We start from the raw sequence: 26,249 nt of genomic DNA on the forward strand, positions 1-26,249 counted from the left end.
GCTTGTTTATCAAGTTAAAATTTATTAGAAACGTTTGCTTGTCTTTCGGAACATTCACAGAACAAGCTACTCGAAATCCAAGGTTTTACTGTATTAGCTATAATGGGGGATGGGAATAGTGAGCGAGTGGCTATTGAGAAGTAAAGGGAACTCTAAAAACATTAGGAGACACAGATATAAGAAACAGCAATACCTCTAGAGCTGAAAGAGAATGTCCAAGGAAGTAACTATGCCCCAACCTTGAGCTGGGATCCAAGACCTGCTAGTGAGGTCATGGCTGTGGCTCAGTCAATAGCATGCAAGTTGTTGTGGTGTCTGGCCAGTGGAACTTGCTGGAAATCTGTCCTCTAAAGTACTCCCAGAAAGCTGTTCCTGGGAGGTATCTCAAGGGACTTCCACTACAAAGCTTCCTGAAGGGAGGGCCAGGAAATTTTGCTGACTTCCAAGTGCTCCTGGCTATCCTGCATTGCAGGCCACAGATTCAGCTCCAGGATCACAAAGCAGCTCAAGGAAGGGAAGATTTGGTGAACAGAAGTATTGAGTCAATCATTGATAACAGTCCACCCCTTTGGCTACTTGGCTTCTAGACGCATTTTTTAACACACATGTGAACTTTTGTACTCACCCCTTTCCCAAATGAGGAGGCACAATGGCCATTGTACCCATCACTGGATATGTTAATTACTTCTCCAATTCAGCCATAGTCCCACCGAATATTCTGTCACCTAAAGACTAAATGATAAAGTGTATTCATATATAAAATAATAATGGAAGGGGAAGAGAGAAGAAAAAGACTATCATACACACATAAAGACATACACAGAAAAGCAAAGAGAAAATAAGCAGAGCTACTTCAGTCCCTCTTAATGTAACTGGTCACTGTTATCTGTGGCTTCCTTCTTCCACCTCCCATTCCATATTTCCCTTGCCCTTAGCCAGAACTTCAACTGGTTGTTTAAGTCATAACCTGGTAAAATGACACAAAACTTCATTGGCAAAATGGTCTGAATCTTAAATAATTATTTTCCCCTTTTTTGTGGGGGAGAAGCAAAGGTCTGCAGTTTTCTATAAACCTCACTACCAGGCATGTAAATATTTAGAGTTACCCTAGGAATCCCTGGGTTCCAGATACCATCCCCATTGCCCTACTGGGTAGCAGCAACATGATCTCCCCTTAGTTATTGGGATCAATCACTCAAGCCAGTAGAGTGACTTCTTCTACCCAGTGATTAGTGGTATAATAAACCCAGAATAGCCCTGTGGCAGTCTCATACAATTCATTGAAACCACTGTGGTGTCCAATAGTGGAAGCATTACCCCTTGGAGTAATATCTCCAGACTAGCAGAGCACAAAGATGCTGGCTAGGATAAGAACATTTCTGTGAGTGGGTTATTAATGACAATGGGGAGAAGAACAACCCTTCTCCTATATCTTGAATCCTAGATCCGTGGATCTTAGCAAAGGAGAAACATCCTTTAAGACAGAATTCCATTCTTCAATCTGTTGTGTCCCAACAAGCATTTTAACAGAGTCTTCTTTAAGCAATTCCATGTTTCAGTTAAGCTAGCTGGCTGCTTCCAGGTGATGGAGTGAGTATATGGGCAATTTCATGACATGAGACCATTTCCACACTTCCCTCGTGAAGTGAGTTCCTTGATCAGAAGCAATGCTGTGCAGATTACCGTGACACTGAACAAGGCATTCCAGAGTCCACAGCGGCAGCCCTGGCAGAGGCAATACAGACAGGTGAGTCATATCTATATGCAGAATATGTAGTCTATTCCTGTGAGGATGAATCTCTGCTCCCTCCATGATGCAAGAGCACCAATGCAATCTCCCTGTCCCCAGATGGCTAGCTAGTCTCTCCAAGGAAGATGCCATACTGGAGACTTAGTGTTGGTCTCTGCTGCTGGTATTTTGGACACTTAGAAAAGTTCCAGGCTTTCTAACATGGAGGCAAGCAATCCAGTGGAGTCTTCCTGATCCCACAACTGTTTGACTGAGATAGAGGTAGGAGCTCCCTTGCCAGATGAATCCTACAGTGTTTTCTAGGAATCTTTTCTTGGATCTTATAACCTATTCTTCCAGATATTTCTAAGTATCTAATTTCTTGCATTAAATCCTTGGGGCGCCTGGGTGGCGCAGTCGGTTAAGCGTCCGACTTCAGCCAGGTCACGATCTCGCGGTCCGTGAGTTCGAGCCCTGCGTCAGGCTCTGGGCCGATGGCTCGGAGCCTGGAGCCTGTTTCCGATTCTGTGTCTCCCTCTCTCTCTGCCCCTCCCCCGTTCATGCTCTGTCTCTCTCTGTCCCAAAAATAAATAAAAAATGTTGAAAAAAAAAAAAATTTAAAAAAAAAAATAAATCCTTTATGTTTAACTTTTTCTCTTATCTGCAATTAAACCCTGTGTGTTATAATGCTTTATAATTAATATATTTGTATGATTGTATATGAATATATTTGATATGTCTGATGAATATTTTAACTAATGGATATACATGATTTAAATATTTTTAAAGACTTAACTAGAGGGCATGCAATGGTCCCTTGTGGACATAAAATTTTACAGGACTCCTGGAACACTGTAATAGTTACCAGGGGGTTATCTGACCCAATCTCAAATTTGCTTTAGGCTAATGAAGCATGTAGCATAGCCCTCTGCCATGCCCACATGCTCATGTGCCCTCTGACACAGTTGTGGGCAGTTGTTGGAACATGGTGCCCTCGTAAGGACAAGTACCTTGAAATGGCTTCTGCTGCTGCTGTTCCTGCCTCTTCTTCTTCTTCATCTTCGTCTTCTTCTTCCTCCTTCTCCTTCCTCTTCCCCTTCTCCTTCTTCTTTTTCCAAATCACACTTAGGTCAAATTCTTTTACCTATGCCTAAACTATATATCTCAAACAGATGCTTTAACCTTTGTGATTTTAATGAATGGTACCAAAAAGCTCCATTGGGTCTAAATCAAGCTTTTAATGTCCATTTTAGTCTTGTGCTTTTCCAGCTTCACCTGAGGCAGACTCAGAGACACACAATGGGCAAGAGGGCCAGATGGCTTCCTGGCCATTTGTCTGCCTCAAAGCTCCACTCCACTACACTCTCCATGCCACCTCTGACCCCCAGAGTATGTAGAGAGGAGAGAGGAAACACAGGAAAATGGCACAGGAGATGTTACGGTGTCATATTGGTAGCCTCTGGAGGTGGCTCTCTCTCCCACAGGCGAGTTTGTGGTTTCCTTAGAGACCTCATCTCCTAGGACCCTCCCACTGCCCCACTGCTGGGTGCAGGCTGTGCCCCCTTGACTGGCCATGGCCAGCACTCTCTTGGCTCCCACTTGCAGAGGTAGACCCCGCTTTGACTCTCTCTCCCTCCACTCGGGCATAGTTCTACTGGAACAGATCACACTGGCTGATTTCTCCACTGGCCACTCCTCCCAATACCCTCCCCCCCAATCCTGCTGCTGGCAGAACTGCAGAAGCCAGCTCTCTTCTGTGCCATCAGAGCACCTGCAGCCGCCAAGGGCCTCCAGCTTCCTCAGGTACCAGTATTTGTGCTCACAGGTCACTCTCCATGAAGTTCTCTGAGAGTGCCCCTTACCTGACCTGTTGTGCATCAGAAGCACACGCCTTCCATGACACACAGCCTCTGACAGCCCATCCTCAGAAGTCCTCTTTCTCCATCAGGCTCTTCTGATCAGTCTGAACACAGGCAGGAAGTGGGAGACAGGCAAAGCCAGCAGGGCTAAAAAAAATCTCTTCTCTCTGTATGTGGTCGGCTCTGCTCATAAGGACTGGGCCCTGTTTTCTGTTATTGTTTTTTGTGTTTGTTTGACTTGGGTCTTGGTGGTGCTTTTATCCCATCCAGAAAATAAGAAAAGAGGAAAAATGGCATTTCAACATAGTGTTGTGTTAGAGTCTTCCTCTCCTGGCTCAAAACACATTCAGGTTCTCCACATGTGTATTGTTCTAATAATTCTTAGCAGTAAATAGGCTCACATGCTAATATTATACCCGTTAAGATAACCAAGGCAACGTGAACTAAGGGCCTTGCAGGGGCCACTTAGGGAGTTATCACCTAAGGCTCATTTGAATTATACATTTCCCCACATGATGTTAATAATCTATACCCACAAAATAGCATTGTATTTCCACGTGGTATTACATCTGTATAGCTTATAATAATGCGAACAAGATCAGAAATGGGTTGTCAACCAACGTTGTTCACAGACATGCCAGTTGTAATATTTCTCACTCATTTGTAACCGACACCAGCTGGTGTCATGCTGACCCTTAACACCTAGATGACACTGGCCTGAATCCCTATTCCAGAATTTGTCCAAGTTCAGTGCCATCCTCAGCGTTTCTCCTGGTTCTCTCTGGCCCCGAGCCCATATACTCACCAAGGTGAGTTCAGTCTGCCATGTGTCCCACCCTGTGTGTGCAAGTGACCCCCCGCTGGGCCCAGTGTGGATCTGCAGGTGGATGACTGGTCCTTCCTGGGTCTGTACTAAAGAAACAGCACCCACACAGAGCTCTTGTCCCCAACACATTCCCTGAAGACGTGAGGAGATGGAGGAAGTTTTCACCAGAATAAAGTCAACATTCCTGTCCCTGATGTTCTATCAGCTCCTCCAAGACCAGGCACCACTGACCAACCACACCCTTCAGGGCCTACCCCAGGGTTGTCCTGATCCCCAGCACAGCTCAACTCTTTTCTCCCATTTTTCCTCATTCCTTCCTCCTCGATTGCTGCCAGGAACTCTGAGTTCTTCCCATTCTCTCCAGCTCTCCCAGCCCTATGCCCGGACTCAGCCCTGAACTCTTCTTTGGAAATCCAAGTCAAGATGCTGGGCTGAAATTAAGGGACACTTTTTCATTAGTAACACAACATTCCATGTTTACCCTCTAACACTTCCTTTAAGAGAATTGAACCTCCTTGGGGCACCTGGATGGCTCAGTTGGTTGAATGTCCGACTTCAGCTTGGGTCATGATCTCATGGTTCATGAGTTCAAGCCCCACATTGAGCTCTGTGCTGGCAGTGCAAAGCCTGCTTCTGATCCTGTCTCTCTCTCTCTCTGCCCCTCTCCTGCTCACCCTTGCTGTCTCTCAAAAATAAGTAAACATTAAAAAAAGAAAAAGCTTCAAAATGAGAATCTAACCTCCTCAAAAAAAAAAAAACTAGATTGATTTTATTTCAAACAGCAATTTGTTTCTTTTTTTTAATATACTATATTTATTGAAGTAGGTCCAGGGAGTCCTCTATTTGGAAAGACTTTATATTTCAGTTGGTTAGATTTATGAGACTATTTTAAACCCAGAAAATGAAGATTTCCAATCCATCCCACCCTGACTCCCAGCAATTAACACAAAGTAGTGGAATTTGCTTAACTACTAGATTTTATAGGCATCATTCTCTTTGTCAAGATGCTATGGCTAAAATCAAATGATCCTGAAGTAGCTATGAAGATTTTCAGGCCAGATGTAATAAAAGAAGGAGGAGAAGACAGTAAATTGTCTGTTCCTCCTTACTGCATGGGCATCCAGGTCTCCCTGTCAGCGGATTTGGGCCCTGATGATTGATCCTGCTTCACTCATCATTCCCTATCTCACCCTATGCCTCTCAGTAGACTTTCTGAACACTTCCTGCTGGGGCATCATCCATCTCTCACAAGCCAGAAACAATTCTTTAGTTTAGTTTTGTTGTGAGTCAGGCTACTCCCCAAAGTCCCCAAATGGGTTTCTTCAGTTTGTACATTTTAGGTGTCGGTCTTCCCAATAGACACCAAGCTCATGAATCTGTAACGGTTGTTCCACAGGGCAGATTTGCTTTCCTGAATGGCTCTCAAAGCATTCCTTCTTCCCTTACCAAAAAGAAAAAAAAAAGAAAGTCAAATCATGGATAAGCCAACTAGTACACCGTTTCTTCTTTCCCTTATTTCTGGTTTCTTCTCCCCTCTGAATCAAGCTTTTATCTCTGCCCTTGAGGATAATGTCCCAAATTAGGCCCAAGTATCCTATTTAAGTCACTTTTAAAATATAAATAATGGAATTGGAATGTAGTTTTACAGGAGGGAGGAGAAGAAGGAAAAGGAGAAGGAGAAGGAAAAGGAGACGGAGGAAGGAAGGAAGGAAGGAAGGAAGGAAGGAAGGAAGGAAGGAAGGTGGAAAGAAGGAAGGAAGGAAGGAAGGAGGGAAGGAAGGAAGGAAGGAAGGAAGGCAGGCAAGAAACCTCCAGCTTTGAATGTTTTACTACCTCATCACACCAGAGTCCTTTTCTCGCTCCCACAAACACCATCTCCATCCGGAAAGCCTTTCCCCATCAGTGATCTACTGCTTTCAGGCCAGCTTTATGTGGAAAACAAGTAATTTAGGGGCACCATAAAAGCTTATTGATTACCAATGGTCCACTCTGTGGTAGGTACTTAGGCAAGGAGAAAGAAGGAAAAATATAAATAATCCCCAAGTTTACTTCTGCAAAAATAAATGGGCCAAATACCAATATGGCACCTTCCCAGCCCAGATCATTTCTTGCACTCATTAAAATTCAAAAGCTGTGGTCCAAGTGTGTCCTGGAGGAAACTTCCCAGAGTCTCACTAATGGATCTCTCTACCCCACCTCTCCACCTCCAGCAAAGGCTCTCCAAGGGAAGAAGAGAAAGAAAGCCAGTGTCTCTCAAACTGGAGCGCATGTCAGAATCACCTAGAAGTTCTGTTAAACCACAGCTCACTGAGTCCCAACCCCACAAGGGCAGGGCCAGCCTGATAACTTGCATTTCTAACAAGTTCTTGATGATGTTCATGCTGCTGGTCCAGAGATCATTGAGAACCACTAGTTACAAAGCAAGAAACTATAGTGGCTAAGAACACAGTGTCTGAAAGTCAGACTGCCTGGATCCAAACCCTTGTTCCACCTCGCTCACTGTGTGGTCCTGGGCAATTATTTGTTGGTGCCTTAGTTTCCTCATTTGTAAATGGGAGTTAGGACTATAATCCTACTTCATAGCATTGTCTAAAGAACTGAATACATTTATTTGGATAAAGCACTTAGAACAATACCTGGCACATGGTAAAAACCATGCACAAATATTAGCTAATATTATAAATTTTTAAACTTAGACGATCGCGTTGTTTGTTCTGTGACCCCAGTCTGGCCCAGAGTAAGCAAATCCACTCTGCTAAATGTCTTGCATGTGAATCCACATTCTCCCCTCAGCTGTTTGCTGTTAGACTGAGACTAGTCAACTAATAACTGGGCCTCAGTTTCCTCACCCATAAAGTGGGAGAGTTGGAGAGTTGGTTTCAAGGTTCCTTTTAACAGAAACACAAAGTGATTTCTGCAGCTTACTGGAAGACCTTTGAATGTCCCTGGCTTGGAAACTACATCCAGTCACACCTTCTTTTGAACATTCAAATGTTAAAAGTGTCTGCATCCTGCACCAGTTAGAGTGGCTGACAGTGTGTGAACTTGCTCTTGTGCTTCTCTTCTTTGTCGGGCGTATCTCCTGCTTCTCCACTTGGTTATAGCCAAAGGGAAAGAAAAGGAGCCAAGCCAGACACAAGCACCTCCCATAATCCTTAGGGCGGCCCTAAGGGGCAGGTGGCATTGCCCCATTTTCCAGAGGAGGAAACTTAGCTAAGAAAGACAGTAACCTGCCCAGAGTTACCCAGCCGGCAAGCAATGAAGCTGCAATCTGAGCCCTGTTCAGAGGCCCGAGGGAGACACTGAGGGGTGGAGAGGTGGGGGTACAAACAGACACAAATAAGCAAACCAGAATGTCCCCACAGGGACCAGTGAAACAGAGTGGGCATGCTCTTAGCATGGTTGCTAGTTCTCAGCGTCTATTTGACACAGTCATCCCAGATTCAACCATCAACAAGGGCTATCAGGACATCTCATCTGTGCCCCCAAAACTCCACAGGAGAATGAGGGGTGCCCAGCTCTTCCTCTTCGTAGTTCCTTCCGCACAGCTATTCCCCTGCTGGTGGTCAGAAAGCTCACCACTTCCTCCCCCAACCGTGTGCCCCCAGGGTAATCATTCATCTGTGAAGGCTGGGTCCATCACCACCCCTCCATGGGGTTTCTGGGGCCAGCACCCTCATCCTGCAGTGACCCTCCCTCAAACCACCACCATCCCCAGCACCTGACATGTTTATACCTCAGCATCTGAGACACTTTAAAGAATGCTTTCCTTCCCCTATCTGACCCTTATCATGGGCTAAATTGTGTTCCCTAACACACAATTCACATCTGAAGCCCTAACCCCCAGAGGTAACTAGGGTTAAATGAGGTCATTAGGGTGGGCACTAATCCAGTATGACTGGTGTTCTTTTTTTTTTTTAATGCTTATTTATTTATTTTGAGGGAGAGAGAGAGAAAAAAAGAGAATGCATGCACGAGCATGAGGGGCAAAGAGAGGTGGGAGAGAGATTCCCAAGCTGGCTTTGCGCTGTCAGCATGGAGCCCAACACAGGGGTCAATCTCACAAACCATAGAGATCATGACCTGAGCGGAGATCAAGAGTTAGACATTCAATTGACTGAGCCACCAAGGTGTCCCAGCATGACTGGTGTATTTATAAGGAGATCAGGACACAGACACATACAGAGGGAAGACCATGTGAGGACACAGGATAGAGATGGCCATCTACAAGCTAAGGAGAGAGGCCTCAGAAGACATCAACTCAGCTGACACCTTGATCTCAGCCCTCCAGGCTCCAGACCTTGAAGAACTGAATTTCTGTTGTTTAAGCCACCCAGCTCATGGTATGTGTTACTGCAGCCCCAGCAGATTAATACACCCACCCCAACAAATGTAATAGACACTTTGTCCTCTTAGAGATCAGGATTGTTTATCCTGGAAGTTCATGCCTGGACACCCTTATGCTTGGGGTAGTCCCTGGTTCCTAGGAGGCCCTTGGGAAGTGGATGTTCCCTGAATCATTGGATGAATCCATATATACAGCGTCCTGATATTTCATTAATAAAGCCCCATTGTATGCATCAGATATAAGAGACACATGAGATAAACTGAGAATGCTTACCACTGCCCAGAGCTATGCTTGAAAAACAACAGGCAAAAGAGAGTGGCTGAAAACACACAGGTTTTACTTTTGTTGAATGTGGAGAAAAATTTTTAAAAAGCAGTCCCAGATACCCAGAGGCTCACCTGGTCATGTTATTCTCCTATTGAACATAAGCCTTGGCACAGAACACCAACCCCAGATGTCACTCTGAAACCACAATAAAATGAGACAAAGCAAGGCCAGTTCATAATTTCATCTAAGCACAGACAAAAACAAGGTCACTGTGTGACCCACAAAAATACTCTTCCCAAAGTCCCCTGTTTGGACTAAAATGACTGGTCTCCGTAACTAAGAGACACTAAATTTCTGTTAAGCCACCCAGTTTGTGGTGACTGCTACTTTGCCAATTACAGCTTTATGTTGTTTTAGTCTCCCCTCTTCATAAAGATTTACTGAGGTGCCCAAAGAATTTCTCCCACTTTCTGGCAGCCCCCAACCTCCAAGCAGTCAATCTATAGAGCCAATCCTGACTTCCTTAGACCCTCCCCCAAATCAGGTAGCCAAATCCCCAATCCTACAATAGGTCCTAACACCCTCCTACTGGATCCCTTGGTTGTTCACAGTGATGTTCTCACTGCAGTTAGTAATGAACCCCTAATGTGTCCCTGGTGATCTCAGGCTGGAGCCCCTTGACAATGCTGTTCAATTGGGTTTTGTTTGATGGAGTGGGATATACTAACTGCCAAAAATTTAAGAAGGGGTGTGAAAAGGAAGATGAAGTGGAGTCATTAAAGTTTAAGAGGAGAGGTTTGTCAATTTCCAAAAGGAGAGACAGGTTTGGTGCCTCCATGGAGGCACCAAGAAGGTTGCCTCTATGAGGGCAACCCTTTCCTCCACCTCCCAACAAAAACTGCAATAGTGTCAGTACCATTCATTAAACTCTTGAAATTGGGTCTGGGGTTGGGGCAAAAGGGGCTGAGTCTTACAATAATTGGCTGAAGAAACTGGACTATACGCAAATACCTTCAGAGAGGTGAGTGGCCCCAAGTACTATCTATTGGGTTACCAAGACTCCCTCTTCACCAGTCTGCAAACGTCTACAAGGCAGTTTGATAGTGATAAGAATAATTTCGTCCCCACAGTTTCCTATACCATGTGCTGGCCATGGTGGGTGATCAAGACTGATTAAGGAACTTGGTGACAATGACATTTCTCCAACCACTCCAGGAAACCCTTCAACCTTCCAAGAAAGCTGGTCATGAAACCCACCACTACCCTGCCCTCAGCTGATGGGATTTGCACTGGGCTTCTAGACCCAGGCAGCTAGTGTATAGGCTGGCTAGTGGTTCTTGAAGTGGACCTGACCCAAGGATTTGGGGGACCAGGAATGTCAGTGGAGGATGGAGAGATTCTGCTCCTTTCGGGGGCAGTTTGTATGTAAAATAGATAGAAGACATCACAAGTGAACTAGCTTTTTTTACTGCTGCTGTAACAAAGTACCACAAAGCTGGGTGACTTAACAGAAATTTAGTGTCTCTTAGTTATAGAGACCAGAAATCTGAGATCAAGGTACTGGTTGGTTCTTCCTGAGGGCTGTGAGGGAAGAATCTGCTCCCGGCCTCTCTCTTGGGCTTGCAAAAAGGTATCCTCACATTCATATGATGTTCTGTCTGTACGTATTTCTCTGTGTCCAAATTTTCCCTTTTTATAAGGACATCAGTCAAACTAGATTAGCACTCACCCTGATGATGTGGGAGGTCATCCAATTTAACTTGACTTCCTCTGTAAAGGCCCTATCTCCAAATAAAGTCATCTTCTGAGCTAATGGAGGTTAGGACTTTGACATAAGAATTTGGGTAGGATACAACATAACCTGTAACAGTGAGTAACTGAGTGGACATTAAAGCAGACAATGAAAGTCAACATCTTGTGGGGCACCTAGGTGGCTCAGTCGATTGAGCATCCAACTTCAGCTTAGGTCATGATCTCACAGTTTGTGGGTTTGAGCCCCACATTGGGTTTGCTGCTGTCAGCAAAGAGCCTACTTCAGATCCTCTGCCCCCCCTCGACTCTCTCTGCCCCTCCCCTGCTCACACACTCTCTCTCAAAAATGAATGAATATTTTTTAAAAAGACATCATCTTGTACGGTCCCTTTCAAACTATAATATGCACATGCATCATCTGAAGACCTTATTAAATACAGGTTCTGATTCAGTCAATCTTGGGTGGGCCCTAGGATTCTGTATTTTTAAAACAGTTGGCAAGATGGTGCTGATGCCGATGCTGGTGGTCTATGAATCACATTTTGAGAGTGGAGGGAATACGGCCTCTCCCAGGACTATTCTCCTCTTGGAGAGGTCTTGCTAATGTGTGAGTAAGACTGAGCAATTCTCAACAAGGAAGTGTGTTCTGTGAACTCAGGGCAGCAGTTCTCAACATTCATAGCACATTAGACCCATCCAGGGAGCTTGAACAAAGTCCTCATGGTCCCACTTCCCAGAGATCCAGATTAGTCTGGGATTGGTGTCAGTATTTTTAAGAAGTTCCCCAGGTATTTCTACCACTGCTCTCAGGTATCCTTTCCACAGTTCATATATGAACATTTGTAACAGGTGCACTTGTTCAGTAAGTGACCTTAATTGTGACAATTTCAACCACCAATGTCAATGGTGGGGAAATATCTATGGACAGACAAGTCTTTTGTTCTTCAAATAACAGAATGAGGTCATTTTAGTGCTTTGTGAGATCATCCTTGTCTGAAAGTATAGGGGGCTGAGACATCGGCTGTCGTGTCATTTCCCTTATTTAGAACAGAGAAATTTACTCATTTTCTGAGAATGCATTGAGCTGTGCTCAAGCCAAGAACTAGCTCCCACCCTATACAACACCCATAATCCTCAAAGGACAGGAAACAGTCTTTCCGTTGGTGGTGGTGCTTTAGCAGAAAGAGGATGTCTGGATGGAAGTGGGCCTTCTGCCACCAGTTCCCTAGGGACCATGACACAGTAGGTTCCTACTGTCCCTACAATCCTAAGAACAGGTGCTTGAAAATAATGAAATATATCCATGAGACAATTAGCCTATGTAAGCCTGTTAGTGTTGGCAGGGAAGGCAAGAAGCTGAGATCTGGAAAAATAGGAGAATGGCATTTCAAAGAAGAGGGTTTTTTAAAAATCATACAGAATTTGAAAACATAAGCAAAAATAAAATGTTCCCCTATCAGCCTCTTTATCTAAGTGAACACCAAGTCTTGAACACTACTATTTAGAACTCACATCACACATTGTGCTGTAACTCCCCACTGATGACTGTCTCTCCCCTTGACTGTAAGTCCCTTCTTGTAAGGCCCGTGTTATCTGCATCAAAGAATCCCCAGTATCTAGCACAGTGCCTAGCACAAGGCGACATCACAGGAGGGCAGGATGTCTGCAGGGTCACTGCTCTATTCTAGCACCTGGGGCATAGAGGAGTTCAGCAAGTATTTGATGAATGAGTATCCGAGGACTCAAAAGTCAAGTTCTCACTATCCAGAGGCATGCCCTACCCTAGAGCTTTTCAGATTATTTCATTCGTGCAGATCGATGCAACTTTAGCAGGAGAGAGAATGGAAAGGGTGGGAGGTGGTTGCAGTGACGAGGTAGGAATCTTCAACCTTGACCTTCCCTTTTCCCCTGAAGATAGTCTAGATTCCAACAGCCCAGCCACCTAGTTTCCTGCCCACCACTGAGATCTGAGAGTCAGGAATCCAAGCTGCCTTTCTATAGAGTGGTGTTTCTTTATAAGATGACTGAAGTGTCCTTGTTGACAGCTCTTCTGTCTCACATTTCAACTGCTTCCCACGCAGTCCTGCCCTGATGCTCCCAGCTTTGCCTTCAAGTGACCCTGAAAGCTGTCTTGTTCCAAATGAGGACCCAGTGCATTTTTGCCACCGGCAGGCACCTTCGGGCCAGGGACTGCACATTCTAAATAAATTCAGAATAGCACAGCTGATATTTTGGAAACTGATTAGTAACCTGATGTTTGCTCGGCTCAGCTCTTAAGTTAAAATCTATTCATATCAATCAGCTAGTAGCTATGGAATATCAACTGGGAACCTGGGACTCTGCTAGGTCAAAAGAAGCACAGAGTGGGCCATATCTAAAAGCAGTTTCCCCCTTACCTGGGGAGGCCCGGGTTATGCTGAAGACAGCAGCTAGGTGCTTCACTGTGGGACATGGATGCTGACAGTAACAGCAGCTGAAGGATGGGGGGATGACAAGGAACAGCGGCAGGTGGAGAAGGTAGGGGTGGGACTTGAACAGGGAAGCGCCAAAAGGGGGAATCGTGGAGTGTGAGGGTGGTGTGGGCACTAAGGCACAGGGACAGGAAAGATATGCTGTCTCAGGGCACCTCAACGAGACCAGCCTGTCTGGAGGGTGGGTGTGTGGGTCAACAGGGTTACCTAGCTGGGTGAGCCCAGCTGCCAGTGGTTAACTAGCTGGGTGGGGCCAGCTGGCAGGGGACATGCAAAGCCTTGGTGTATGAAGCAAAGCAAGTAATTCAGAGAGATTGGTCAGGAGGCAGCATAGGAGCAACCAGGGGTGGCAGAGACATTAACTAGGAGGAGTGGGGTAGGCTTTAGGAGGTGCTGGCCTGGCCTGGGGTAGCTGGGGTGGGGATGGGAAAGAAAGAACAACTCCAAGGTGAAAATGGCAGGATTTGGTAATAGATCAGATGCAACAGATGGAGAAAAGAGAGGCTTTAGGTAAGAGAGGTAAAAAGATTTGACGCTGCTAGGTTAAAAGTGTAGGGCAAATTCTTGTGTCATAAAAATGAGCTGAAGAGTTATTTTCTTCCTTTTTTAAAAGAAATAGTTTTTTAGGGGCACCTGGGTGGCTCAGTCAGTTGAGCGTCTGACTCTTGATTTAGGTTTAGGTCACGATCTTGCAATTCGTGGGTTCAAACCCCACATAGGGCTCTGTGCTGACAGCTCAGACCCTAGAGCCTGCTTCAGATTCTGTGTCTCCCTCTCCCTCTGCACCTCCCCTACTCATGCTCTGTCTCTCTCTCTCTCTCTTAAAAATAATAAATGTTACAAAAGTAAAAAAAAAAAAAAAGAGCTTGGCTGAACTGTATTTTGTGGAAGGTAAATCCTGCAAGCAATAAAATTGGATATTTAGCTGAGGAGATTTCTAAGCAATATGTTGAAGAAGTGCTTTGGTTCACTTACAGAAAAACATGCTAGGAGAGAGAAATCAGAAGCAGTGACTCAAATAGACACATTTGTATGGCCATGTTCACAGCAACCGAAGGTGGGAGCAACCCAAATGTCAATGGAGGGATTAATGGAAAAACAAAATGTTGTCTATACATACAAAGGAATATGATCCAGCCTTAAAAAGAAAAGAAATTCTGACACATGCTACGTCGTGGATGAATCTTGAAGACATTGTCCTGAGTGGACTAAGCCAAACACAAAGAGAACAATACTGGATAGTTCTATTCATACGAGGTTCCTAAAGTAATCAAATTCATAGAGACAGAAAATAGAAGTGTGGTTGCCAGGGGCTGGGGAAGGAGGGATGGGAAGTTAGTGATCAATAGGTAGAGACTTTCATTTGAAAAGATTAAAAAGTTCTGGTGATACATGGTGGTGATAGTTAAACAACATTGTGAATGTCCTTGATGTCACTGAGCTGTACATGTGAAGAATAGTTAAAATGGTTAAATGGTTAAACCATTATGTTAAAGGGTTTTCTTATGTTTCAACCATAAGAATCCCTTTCCACAATTCAGTCCATAGCAGTATGTGTCTGTTTTAGGTGACAACATGGAATGAGCACTGGACCTTATTCAGGTCAACTTCTGCTCTCATCCTGGCCCTTCCTTCTTGGAAAGCCATTTAACTACATTAGCTCTCAGTTTTGTGGTCCAGGGAAACATGACCTTTCCCCAGAGTTGTATAAAGGGTTAGATCCAATCGTGAATGCGGAGGCATTTCAGTACCCTGCACACCTAAGGGATTCCTAGTCACAGCCTTAACAGTTTAACACAGGTTTAACAGTCAAACAACCAAAGCCCATCTCTAGCCTCATCCCTGGGGACACACCCCTCATACTAATCTCTTGCCTGCTGGTAAGTGCAGGAATGGTAGCATCCTCTTTTTTGGGTACTTTTTTTTTTACTGCTTTGGAGGGTACGGTGTTTTAGAACAGAGACCAAGGGTAGCAAATACTGTGTTGCAAAGGAGTCTCAGCACTGTCCAGTTTCAGCATGGCCTGATTGGGTGGTGGGGCCTGCCATGCACAAAGGGGGGAGGGGCACACTCAACCCAGACTACTTGGGGCTTTGGGTGTCAGTCACTGGGCTCTCATTTATAATTTCCCAGGTTCTCAGTAACGCTACTTACACTCTCCAGTATGGGGATTTGTTGTTCAAGGTTATGGAACCATAATATCAGAAGGTAGTAAGCACTGTTTAATGATGAAACCACAAACTAAGATCCTGTGAATCCTCAGTATTCCCAGAAATGAGCATAGAGCCTACATGAAGTGAATGTTTGATGAGTGAGGTCCTGCATGCATGCACAAAGCATTGCTAAGTTAGTATTGCCAGATTTCATGCCTCAAGCATCATACCTTGAATTACGAAGCAAACAGAAAACTGCCACGTATCATCTCAGACAAGAAAAATACTTAGGAAAATTAAACCAATAAATAGTTACAAGCAGATTTACCTATGTTGACAGGCATCTCACTTCTGTATGCTCTAAGAGTACTTTTGTCACTCTGAGTACTTTTGTCACTTTTGTCACTGTCATTCTATTTTGTCTCTCCCATTAGACAATGAACTCCCTAAGGGCCAGAAGCCCCTCTTAATCTGTGTTGCCAAAGCTGGGCACACAATCTCCCACATCAGTAGGATTGTTTGTGGGACAGAAGACTCAACAGATAAATGAGGAAGGGAGCTATCAAGTTCCCAAAGCTGGAGATGCCAGCCATGACTTCCTTTTCTCATTTCTTTCTCCCATATCCCATCACCTAAGGGTACCAAAGCGGTACCACTTGATTTATTTTGGTCTTTGTGTCTGCAAACGCATACATTAGCTGGCTTTTTAAAAAGAGGTGGCTAGGGGCGCCTGGGTGGCGCAGTCGGTTAAGCGTCCGACTTCAGCCAGGTCACGATCTCGCGGTCCGTGAGTTCGAGCCCCGCGTCAGGTTCTGGGCTGATGGCTCGGAGCCTGGAGCCTGTTTCCGATTCTGTGTCTCCCTCTCTTCTCTGCCCCTCCCCCGTTCATGCTCTGTCTCTCTCTGTCCCAAAAATAAATAAAAAATGTAAAAAAAAAAAAAAAAAAAAGAGGTGGCTATTCAAAAGACTGGAATTAGATGTTATTTTGGATGCTCACAGAGCTAATTATGGGATTAGAAAAATGCCCTTACCCTGAACAGGAATTGTGATGCATCCGATTATTTTTAATGTAAAACATGAAGCAAACATAATTCACTGTCATTTTTAATGTCCTGGTACATTTCAGAGACCCACTTAAGATAAATGATTTTCAAATGCCTGATCAGTCTGGTTTGAAAGCCTCTATGGAATTAATGTTCTATAATGTATTCAAATCATTTTAAATCCAGGCCCTGCTTTGATATTTGTTTTTCACTGCCATCATTGATGGAAGTACAAGTTCACATAAATAGGACATTGCCAATGGGATGTGTTCTGCCCCAGCCATTAATTCCAAGGCTCATTTTCTAGCACAACCTCGATGAACAGAGAGGTTGCAATACAAGCCACTGGAAATGTTTATCATGACCCATGAGTAGTGAGGCAGGATAGAGGTGGAGGAGTATAAAATTGTGTGTGTGTGTGTGTGTGTGTGTGTGTGTGTGTTCAGCTTCAGATACTTATAGATATATACAGAGGAAAGATTTTGAAATCTGTCAGATATAACAGAGAAGAGTTTTTAAAATAGATACACATGGTTAAAACTCAGAACATGTGAAAAAATGATTTAAAAATTTGGCATTAAAAAGTCAGTCTCCCGCCTCTTACTTAATAGTTCCTGGTATGTCTCTCCAGCATTCCTCTGTGCACATGAGGATATATTTTATTTCCCCCCACCAATAGGATGATTATAAACAAGAAGTGCTAATTGCAGATGACATTTATTAGATATTTACAACATCATCTAAGTGTTCATTTAATCCTCAAACTAATTCTGAGGTAAGTATTATTGCTACCCCCATTTTATAGATGCAGAAACTGAGGCAGGTACAAACTGAATTAAGTAATTTGCCCAAATGAGTGGAGAGGTAGGATTTGAACTAGGCAGGGTTGGAGATCCGACCTTCTACCCTCTTTCCACTCAGTCAGAGAGAAAACTCTGCAGAGTTTATATCCTCTCCAAGGGGATGAACCATTTCAGAATCAAATAAACCATTGCTCCTTGGGTATTAGAAGATAGGCCAATGAGGTCGCTGGACCATGAAGGGTAGAGTAGCAAAGACTGTCCCCAGCCAGAGAGCCATGGTAGGGTCATCACTGCTACAGGTTATCTCCGTGTCTGTGAAGGAGACCCGTGCTTCTTCTGAGGTATGTCTAAGGTTTGGTAGAAATGTAGGTGAACCTGGAGAGTCCTTCTGTCTACTCCAAGATGAAATCCAAGCTCCCTAGAATGTCAGGACCTAGCTAGCAGTGAATTTGTCTACCCAGCACTTAGGGCAGCCTCTTACACAGGAGATACTAAATGAATGGATGCCCAGAATGAAGAATGAAACCATTCACTAATCAAAAAAATGATTGACAGCCATTATGGGCCAGATACTGGGCTAGAATGTTGGGAATACAGGGGAGAAAAAGACACATTTCTGCCTCAAGGAGTCTACAATTTAGAGAAGAACACAAAGAACACAAGTAGGCATACAGGATGCCGCAACGTGGTGTTACAAATATGATGGTATGTGCACATGGGTGTACCGAGAATGGCCCCTGTGTCTGCAGGAACCTGTGGGTATACAGGTGGGAAACAAATTTCGCCAGACAATTCATCAGAAGGTGTGGGTAGGATTAGGGGAAACAACTGGGGATTGTGGTATAATAAAAAAAAATTATTGGGGTGCTTGGGTGGCTTAGTCAGTTAAGCATCTGACTCTTGGTTTCTGCTCAGGTCATGATCTCACAGTTCATGAATTCAAGCCCGTGTTGGGCTCTGTGCTGATAGCATGGAGCCTGCTTGACATTCTCTCCCCCTCTCTCTGCCCCTTGCCTCTAAAAATAAATAAATAAACTTAAAAATTTTTATTTGGTCTTTGTCGCCCGTTCTTGATACAGAGATTCTAAAATTCTTAGTATTTCCTAAGTGATGGGCATGTCTTTTGTTATTTATAATGAGCCCCTTTTGACCATACCTGAGTTTATGCTAATAAGGCAACTATTGGTGGGCCCTTAGACATCTTTAGGATGGTGCTGGTCCACAGAGGAACCACCACATGACTAGAGGGCTGGAAATTTCAGCCCCACTCTCTGACCTCCTGGGAGAAGAGAGAGCTTGGAGGTTGAGTTCAACCATCAACGGCCAATGATTTAATCAATTGTGTGGAAGTAACAAAACCTCCACAAAAACACTGAACAACAAGGCCCAGGGGACTGTCTGGTGAACATATGCATTGGGAGGGTATTTCACCCCATCTCCATAAGAACAGAAGTGCCTGTACTCAGGACCTCCAAAGACTTTGCCCTACACATCTCTTCCATTTGGCTGCTTCTGAGTTATATACTTTATAATAAAACTTTAGTTGTAGGTATAGTACTTTCCTGAGTTCTATCAGTCATTCTAGTAGGTTATCAAACCTGATGGTGTGTTGTGGGAATCCCTGAATTTGTAACCAAGTTGGACAGAAGTATGGGTCACCTGGAGACCTGGGATTTGCAGCTGCCATCTGAAGCGGCAGGGGCGGGGGTGGAGAGGGGCATTCTTGTGGGGCTGAGCCCCTTAGTCTGTGCTAACTCTGAGTGGTTAGTGTCAGGATTGAGCTGAATTATGGAACATCCAGTTGGTGTCCAAAAAAATGGAGAATTGTTGAAAAGACATAGGGGTGTTAAGGTACCCAGAATCTGGCAGCAGAGAGAAGCTATTGGCAGCCCGCAGAACTGAAAGGACAAGGAGAAATACCAGTGGAAATCAGGGAGAACAGGAGGCATGCAGAGAGGCCACTTGGGCAGGAGCATTCATCCTGTGTGGGGCTGGAGCTGAAGATTCTGGGAGAGTTAGGGAATTCTCCCACCTATCAGGGAGTACCAGCCAAAGACCCCAGAAGTGGGCAATACACTTAAAAACCAAAATTAAGAAATAAGATGGACAGCATCAGGACTTGCCTTTGTTTCCACTGAGAAGAACTTACCAGCCTTCCAGAGAAACAGATCAAACTAGACTACGTCTGTGCAGCAACTATTGTAAAAAGACATCATTGTATTTATTAATAGCTCAGAAAATAGTTAAGAAAACCTCAGTCAAGTTTACCCACAGTGTTGTATTAACATCCTGAGTTAGAGAACATAACTTTATGATTTCTTAAACAAGATCTAAAAAGCACAAACAACAATAGAAAAGGGTTGACAAATTGGACTATGTTAAAATTTAATACTTTCATCTAACGAAAGTCACCGTAATAAAGGTAAAACCAATACCAGCAACAAAACAAGCCATAGACCTGGAGAAGATATTAACAATGCTTGGAAGTGACAGAGGGTTAGTATCCAGTATATGCAAAAACCCCTCTAAATCATTGTTTCTAAGAATGAACAATGGGGGGGGGGGGGGGAGAATGAACAACCCAAATCTTCACCAATAGGGAAATGAATGAATTATTGTAATAAGTTTATACAAGTAATACTAAAATAGCAGTTCAAAATAAATGTACTAGATCTCCAAGTATCAAGCAAGACAAATTTGGAAAATATAGAATTGAATAAAAACATAAGGTGCATAAAACTGTATGAAGTGTCATTTATCTAAAATACAAACATCAGTACATATTGATCATTTGCAAATATACACGTAAAAACATAAAAGTACGGATGGAAAAGATAGACACCAGGATCCGAGGAGGGGATGCTGAGGGGAAGGTAAAGGGCAGGATGGTGGAGGAAGTGAAAGGAATTCCAAAGTATCTCTAAAAACCACGAAGTAGATATGCCCACATTTGTAAAGTCCGAATGGTACATGCTTATATTATTCTCTGTTCTTTTCTACATGTTTGAAATATTTCAGAGAGAGAGAGGCTCTTCCAGGCATCTATCTGCAGCAAACCCACCCTGAGCCCTCTTTGAGCCCCAGCCACCCTGAGCTACTTGCTGGTCCCCAAACAGCCTGGTACACCTATTCTCCTCTCTTGAGATTCAAAGTGGGGATGACCAACAGCGATCACTAGCGGCTTCTTGAACATGTAGATCTCAGGTCCCGCCCAGACCTGAAGATTCAGAATCTGCATTTTGACAAGCCCCGGGTAATTCCTAATGTACATTAAAGTCTGAGCCGCCTCCCGGAAACTGCTCCTGCTGCAATCCCTCCTGCCCGCTGTCCCTATTACCAACCAACTCCTAAACCTCTAATCTGGATGTAGTTAAATGATTGCCTGTTCTAAGGTTTCTTTGAACCCCTGTGTAGGTCAAGAGTTGTTTTCTCAAAACCTGCAGCGTTATCATCATTTGCTAACTGGACTGTGAATTCCTTGTTAGTCTCCCATTATAAGCCTTTAGACAGTCGTCCTTTTCACAATATATGGCATAAGGCTTAAATTCAAGGAATGTTCCATGAATCCACAAGACCCACATTTTTAGCCAGGACTGGCCATCATTCATGTTAAAACTGTTCATCCAGGGGATGGGAATGTCTAGTTCTAAAGCACTTTAATACATGGAATCAATGTCTTACCACCTTTTTAGGCTCTAAATATAAAATAAATTAAATCTGCTTTTAAATTTTCAGCATTTAAGAAAACATGCATGCTTAAAATTTTGTAGCAAAGTGCTGTTTTTTTTGTGGGGTTGTTTTGTTTTGTTTCAGTTTGGTTTTCAATGGCACACCTTAGTCAAGCGGTGTTAAAAATGTCTCTACTTCAGGAACTCTTAATCTTTCCAGAAGTCTGGGCCCCATTTGAAAGCCTGATAAAGATGTGGGTCTTCTCCCCAGGTAAATGCACATAATTTAAGTTTATAATTTCAGTATCTACAAATTCCAAAGAAAGTCTAAAAGGCTGTGCAGGATAGCCTTACCTCTCATTGTTTTAGGGTTTTCCACAGTGTCATGTAAACAAAAATATGTCTGTGGACATTCCCACCATATGATACCTTTGGCAGCAACCTCATTTCTCTTGCTATAAAAGTAATCCCAGCAATCCTGTGAAAAGCGTGACCACCTAATAACGTTTGCCATCACCAGCTAATAAAGTGTATTCAATTTGAATTAATCTCACAATTTCCACCTGTAAGTCTAGAAAACAAGAAGTCAGCACTAGAATCAATACTTACAGTCAGTTATAGGCAATCACAAAGGAGGGATGTGGGCTTGAGTAAGGAGTGAGTCCTATCTTCAGTTGCCTGGTTCAAACAACACTTTATCAAAAGGCTTTTTCCCCCCTCAAGATACATAAAATGTCCTTGGTAGCAGTCACAAAAGCAGTAGAAATCTTTTATTCTATTTACAAACACCATCTAACAACCACATGGTTTAAGCATTAGAAACATGTAAGGGGAGCCTGGGTGGCTCAGGGCATTAAGCGTCCGCCTTTGGCTCAGGTCATGATCTTGTGGTTCATGAGTTCGAGCCCTATGTCCACCTCTGTGCTGACAGCTCAGAGCCTGGAGCCTCCTTCAGATTCTGTGTCTCCCCCTCTCTCTGCCCCTCCCCAACTCATACTCTGTCTCCCAAAAAATGAATAAAACATTAAAAAAATTAAAAAAAAAAAAACATGTAATGCCCAAAGGTATCAAGAGAAAGGAGGAGCCATCTGTGTAAGATTCTGGTGATGTAAGAAGCCCAGATCCTGGGGTGCCTGGGTGGCTCAGTCGGTTGAGCGGCCGACTTCGGCTCAGGTCATGATCTCACGGTCCGTGAGTTCAAGCCCCGCGTCGGGCTCTGTGCTGACAGCTCGGAGCCTGGAGCCTGTTTCGGATTCTGTGTCTCCCTCTCTCTGACCCTCCCCCATTCATGCTCTGTCTCTCTCTGTCTCAAAAATAAATAAACGTTAAAAAAATTAAAAAAAAAAAAAAAAAAAAAAGAAGCCCAGATCCTGAGGTTTAATTCCCCCAGGCTGCCTCAAAGGAAAGTCCAATGCCCACCCCTCCCAATGGGTGACCCCCAAGCCCTTCTGAAAAAAACACCACCTTCCAGGAATACTCACTTCTGACATTTAGTCATCAGATCTGTGAGTACATTAGTACAAGAATAGTACTAATATAATAAGGAACATTTGCACTGTTTTCAGCTTTGCAAAACTCTTTCACTTTGTGTAGGTCTAGCATTTTAATTATGTTGCCAGAAAGAGGAGTTTCCTTCTCCACAGAAGCCCTGAGCCCCCTGACAAGCCCCCAAACAAACCACCAACCTGTGTGGCTCTAAATTAGTGCTGAGTCATGGGAGCCTGGTCTATTTGTTGCCTTGTTTGTGTGCAGCTCTCAGATATTTGTGAAATGATTCCCTGGGGACATAAGTCAGCTCTTCCTAGAATCAGAGTGAGGTCAGAGGTTGATTGAAAAAGACAGAAATTTTGAAAAGGGCAGAAATTTCAAGCAAGGCAGAATTCATGAAAGAGCCTAGCGTTTTCAGAAGAACAGTCTTTCTTTCCGGGACTCATATACTTAAAAATGTGGAGATACAGTGAAACTTCGGATGAGTAACATTTTATTTTGGATTTTGATTTACTTTATTGCATTGATGTTCTTAAAACAAGATATCTCCATCAAAATAACAGAGGTAAACATGGTAGTACTTACTTCTGCCTGTGGCTGTTTAAATTCATTGGCCTAATGGGGGAGTCCATGCAGTCCCTTGTGGGTGGGTGGTTTCGCCTTGTGTTATCCATCCGGCCACTCACCGTTTACTGAGTCCCTACTAAGCACAGGATATGAAGGATGCACCCTTGGGTCTTCAAAGAGCTTGAAGTCTCTGGAGGAACTCAGAGAGAGCCTATTTTAATACATATAAGTTATTTGTTTACAGAGTGATGAAGGAGGAGAATCATTGGTATAAATCCATCATTTCTGCTAAAGGGAAAAATGCCCTGTTGATTGTATGTCAATGGTATTATTATCGATCATAAGATATTCTACACAATTTCAGTTCCCAGGGAGGCAGCACCAAGGATGTATTACGGGGAGCCGGAAAAACTGAGCTCTAGTCCCAGGCTGACCTGTGATTAACTGATTTAAGTCAAAGGATTCCATTTCTCTGGGGCCTCAGTTTCCTCTCCCAGAAAAGGAGGCTTAAGGTAGGTGACTAGAGACGCCATTCAGCTTCACTACTTGTTATCCTTTAAAAATTGCATTTCCTTTCTGAGATAGGGAGAAATTATTATTATTTTTATTGTTTTGGAAGAAAACCAGATGTGGTGCACTAGCAAATACAGTAGCAAGCTCAACCCTGAACAAGCTGCTTCTTCCCATCTTATATTTTGACCAGCTGCCATTGGTGGCCACCTAGCTCTTGAAACAAATGAGAAGAATGTCCTCCTTGTCCTGGGCATAAGCACAAGTGGATATTTGCAGAGGTACAGAAAGGCCTTACTTAGTGTGTGTTCACACTTGGGTTTACTGCAAAACAGCATCTCTTAGCAACACAGAACTTCAAACAGTGAGGCTGAATTCCAGTGTGGACACTTCCAGAAGGAAGTAAGCAATCGATGTTGAAGGGGAAAATGAGAGACTTCTGATGGAATCCAGAAACCATGGTAACTAGAAGAGGAAGGGGCCCCACCTGAATTAGTTTCCCCAGAAGGCTTAAGTAGCTGATTAGCATGTTACCCTGAAGTGACCGAAGATCCCCATCAAACTATTGATAAGGGTTCGTGGTGTTGAAAATTGCCAAACTGCCATCGACAAGATTTCACACCCTGAGGTTTAATTAGGTAGGGGAATGTGAATGGGGCACCCATCACATGTTTACTCCTTTGAAAGGGGAAAAATAAAAAGCGAGGAAGAGAGAACCCAAAGGAACAGGACTTTGTATTCTATCCTTTTATCTTCCCGCTGTTAGAAAGTGAGGCCCATCCGAGTAACCAGTAATAGCAAATATCACACATACCTTTAAGTAGAGGACATACATGCAAGGAAGGATTTAAATTCTTCACCAATTCCCCTTGGGGTTCAGACAGTTGTCAGTCTCATTAAATGAAAATGTGAAGGATAAACACTGGGCAAAGATCAAAAAGGGGCAGTATTGTAAAGCGGAAACAGAGAAGAAAGAAAGCTCTTTAGCAGCTAGCCACAGCCTGATCTCGAATTGCCTTTTTACCAAGGTGAGGGTGCCTCCCCTGAAAAGCTTTCGTGTGCCTCAGAAGAAAATCATTACTGTCAGAGCCACCTTAAGGACAACAAAAGACCTTCTTCCTCCTTATTTTATACTCACAGATCATTTTTAGCCCCAAATGATATTTCTCAGTTTAATCACTAAACCTAGTTTAAATTGACTTTAGCTACTTTTCTTAAAGTCAAGAGCATTAAAAAAAAAAAAAAATCACAAGAGAAAATATTCAAGAGGATGTGTTGCAGACTCCAAATGCAATTTCAAGAAAAGAGGGCCAGAAAAGGTTTGAACAATGGCTGCACATTTTTCCTAAGACTATTGTCCTCTGTTGAAGAGGAGAGAGATTCATAGGTACCCATTCAGGCCTGCTCGTTTAAAAATATCTGTTTCTGTATGTAAAAGTCTCACCTGATGCAAGACATTTTTAAATGAATTAGGTGGGGGGGGAAAGGCAAAAACAAAAAATAGAGTCACAGGTAATAGAGTTTAGATTCTCCTTTTTTGGATCTTTTCTGCAGAAAGTTTCCCCAGGATCTCGGGAGGTATGTTTGGCTCCCTTGATGACTCAAACCAGCTCTGGCTCCAGCCCAGAAGGTGAATCCCTAAGGCCTCAAAAGAAAGGTGAAGGATTGAAGTACTTCACCTGTGCTTCTGGTTAGTTCCATTTGCAACAGCGGGATTTTCTGGGCATCTCACACAATGAAGATGGAGAGGGAGAGACAGAATTTTATACTCCAGAGACTTTTCAGTGGGAGAATATTTCTGAACCTGGAACAAAAGAGAATCAGGCAAATTTATAAGAAGACCTCATTGTTTAGAGTTCTGTTTTGTTCATTGACTGAAGGTAAATGCCGAAATTATCCCCTTGACTAGGTAAACAATTCCTGGAGTGCTTAAAGGGCTCAGAGGTGTCTCCAGGGAGGGCAGTGGGTGACAGTAATGGCCTGAGGATCTGGAAGTGGACATTTTCCTGTAGGGAAGCACTTTGGGGTTTCCTAAGGTCACTGATGTTAGAACAGAGAGGAAACTGGTCCCAGAAGCAAGGGCACTCACAGGGGCCAAGGAAGCCCACCAAGTGTGACTTTGTGCTGAGAAGATGGAGAGAGAAAGGGGAAGCAGCCCTCTGGCTGGGGATGAGCCCTGTCAGGTCTGGACATTCACCCAACCGAATCACAGAGATGAGGGAACCACAAATCCCTGCTTTGTGGAGCTTACTCCTACCAGAGCCAGGGATGGGGGTGGTGTGGGGGTGGAGGGAGGGCGGTTACTGTAGTGAACTAGAATCCTGAGCTCTGCTGTGAGGTTGAGTCCTGGTTCTGATACGTGCGACCTTGGGCAAGTTACTTGACGTCTTTAAAACTTGCTTTCCGGAGCACCATGGCAGCTTAGTCTGTTAAGCACCCGACTCTTGATTTTGGCTTGGGTCATGATCTCACAGTTCATGGGGCTTGGGATCCAGCCCCGCATTGGGCTCTACACTGACAGCGTGGAGCCTGCTTGGGATTCTCTCTCTCTCCGCCCCTCCCCCACTTGAGCTGTCTCTCTAAACAAACAAACAAACAAATAAATCTTACTTTCCTCATTCCAAAATGGTGCAAATGGTGCTTCCTTCACAGGTGTGAAGGGTACTTTAAGTGAAGTAACACATGTATGGAAAGGTGTCAGAGGACTCAAGAAATGGAAACTATGATCATTTTTTTTTTTAATTTTTTTTTAACGTTTATTTATT

The 26,249-nt window shown here is 43.8% G+C and overlaps 1 long non-coding RNA gene across 1 annotated transcript; it reads right to left on the reverse strand.

Moving 5' to 3' along the window:
* Nucleotides 1-882: 882 nt before the first annotated feature.
* Nucleotides 883-24,281, reverse strand: LOC131513860 (uncharacterized). The gene is made up of 3 exons (XR_009262850.1): nt 22,993-24,281; nt 2,740-5,855; nt 883-1,725 (listed from the first exon to the last, which is right to left on the reverse strand). It is a non-coding gene; the product is annotated as an uncharacterized LOC131513860 (long non-coding RNA).
* Nucleotides 24,282-26,249: the final 1,968 nt, after the last annotated feature.

The sequence above is a fragment of the Neofelis nebulosa genome, chromosome 6 (genome assembly GCF_028018385.1).
Source record: "Neofelis nebulosa isolate mNeoNeb1 chromosome 6, mNeoNeb1.pri, whole genome shotgun sequence".
Classification (NCBI taxonomy): domain Eukaryota; kingdom Metazoa; phylum Chordata; class Mammalia; order Carnivora; family Felidae; genus Neofelis; species Neofelis nebulosa.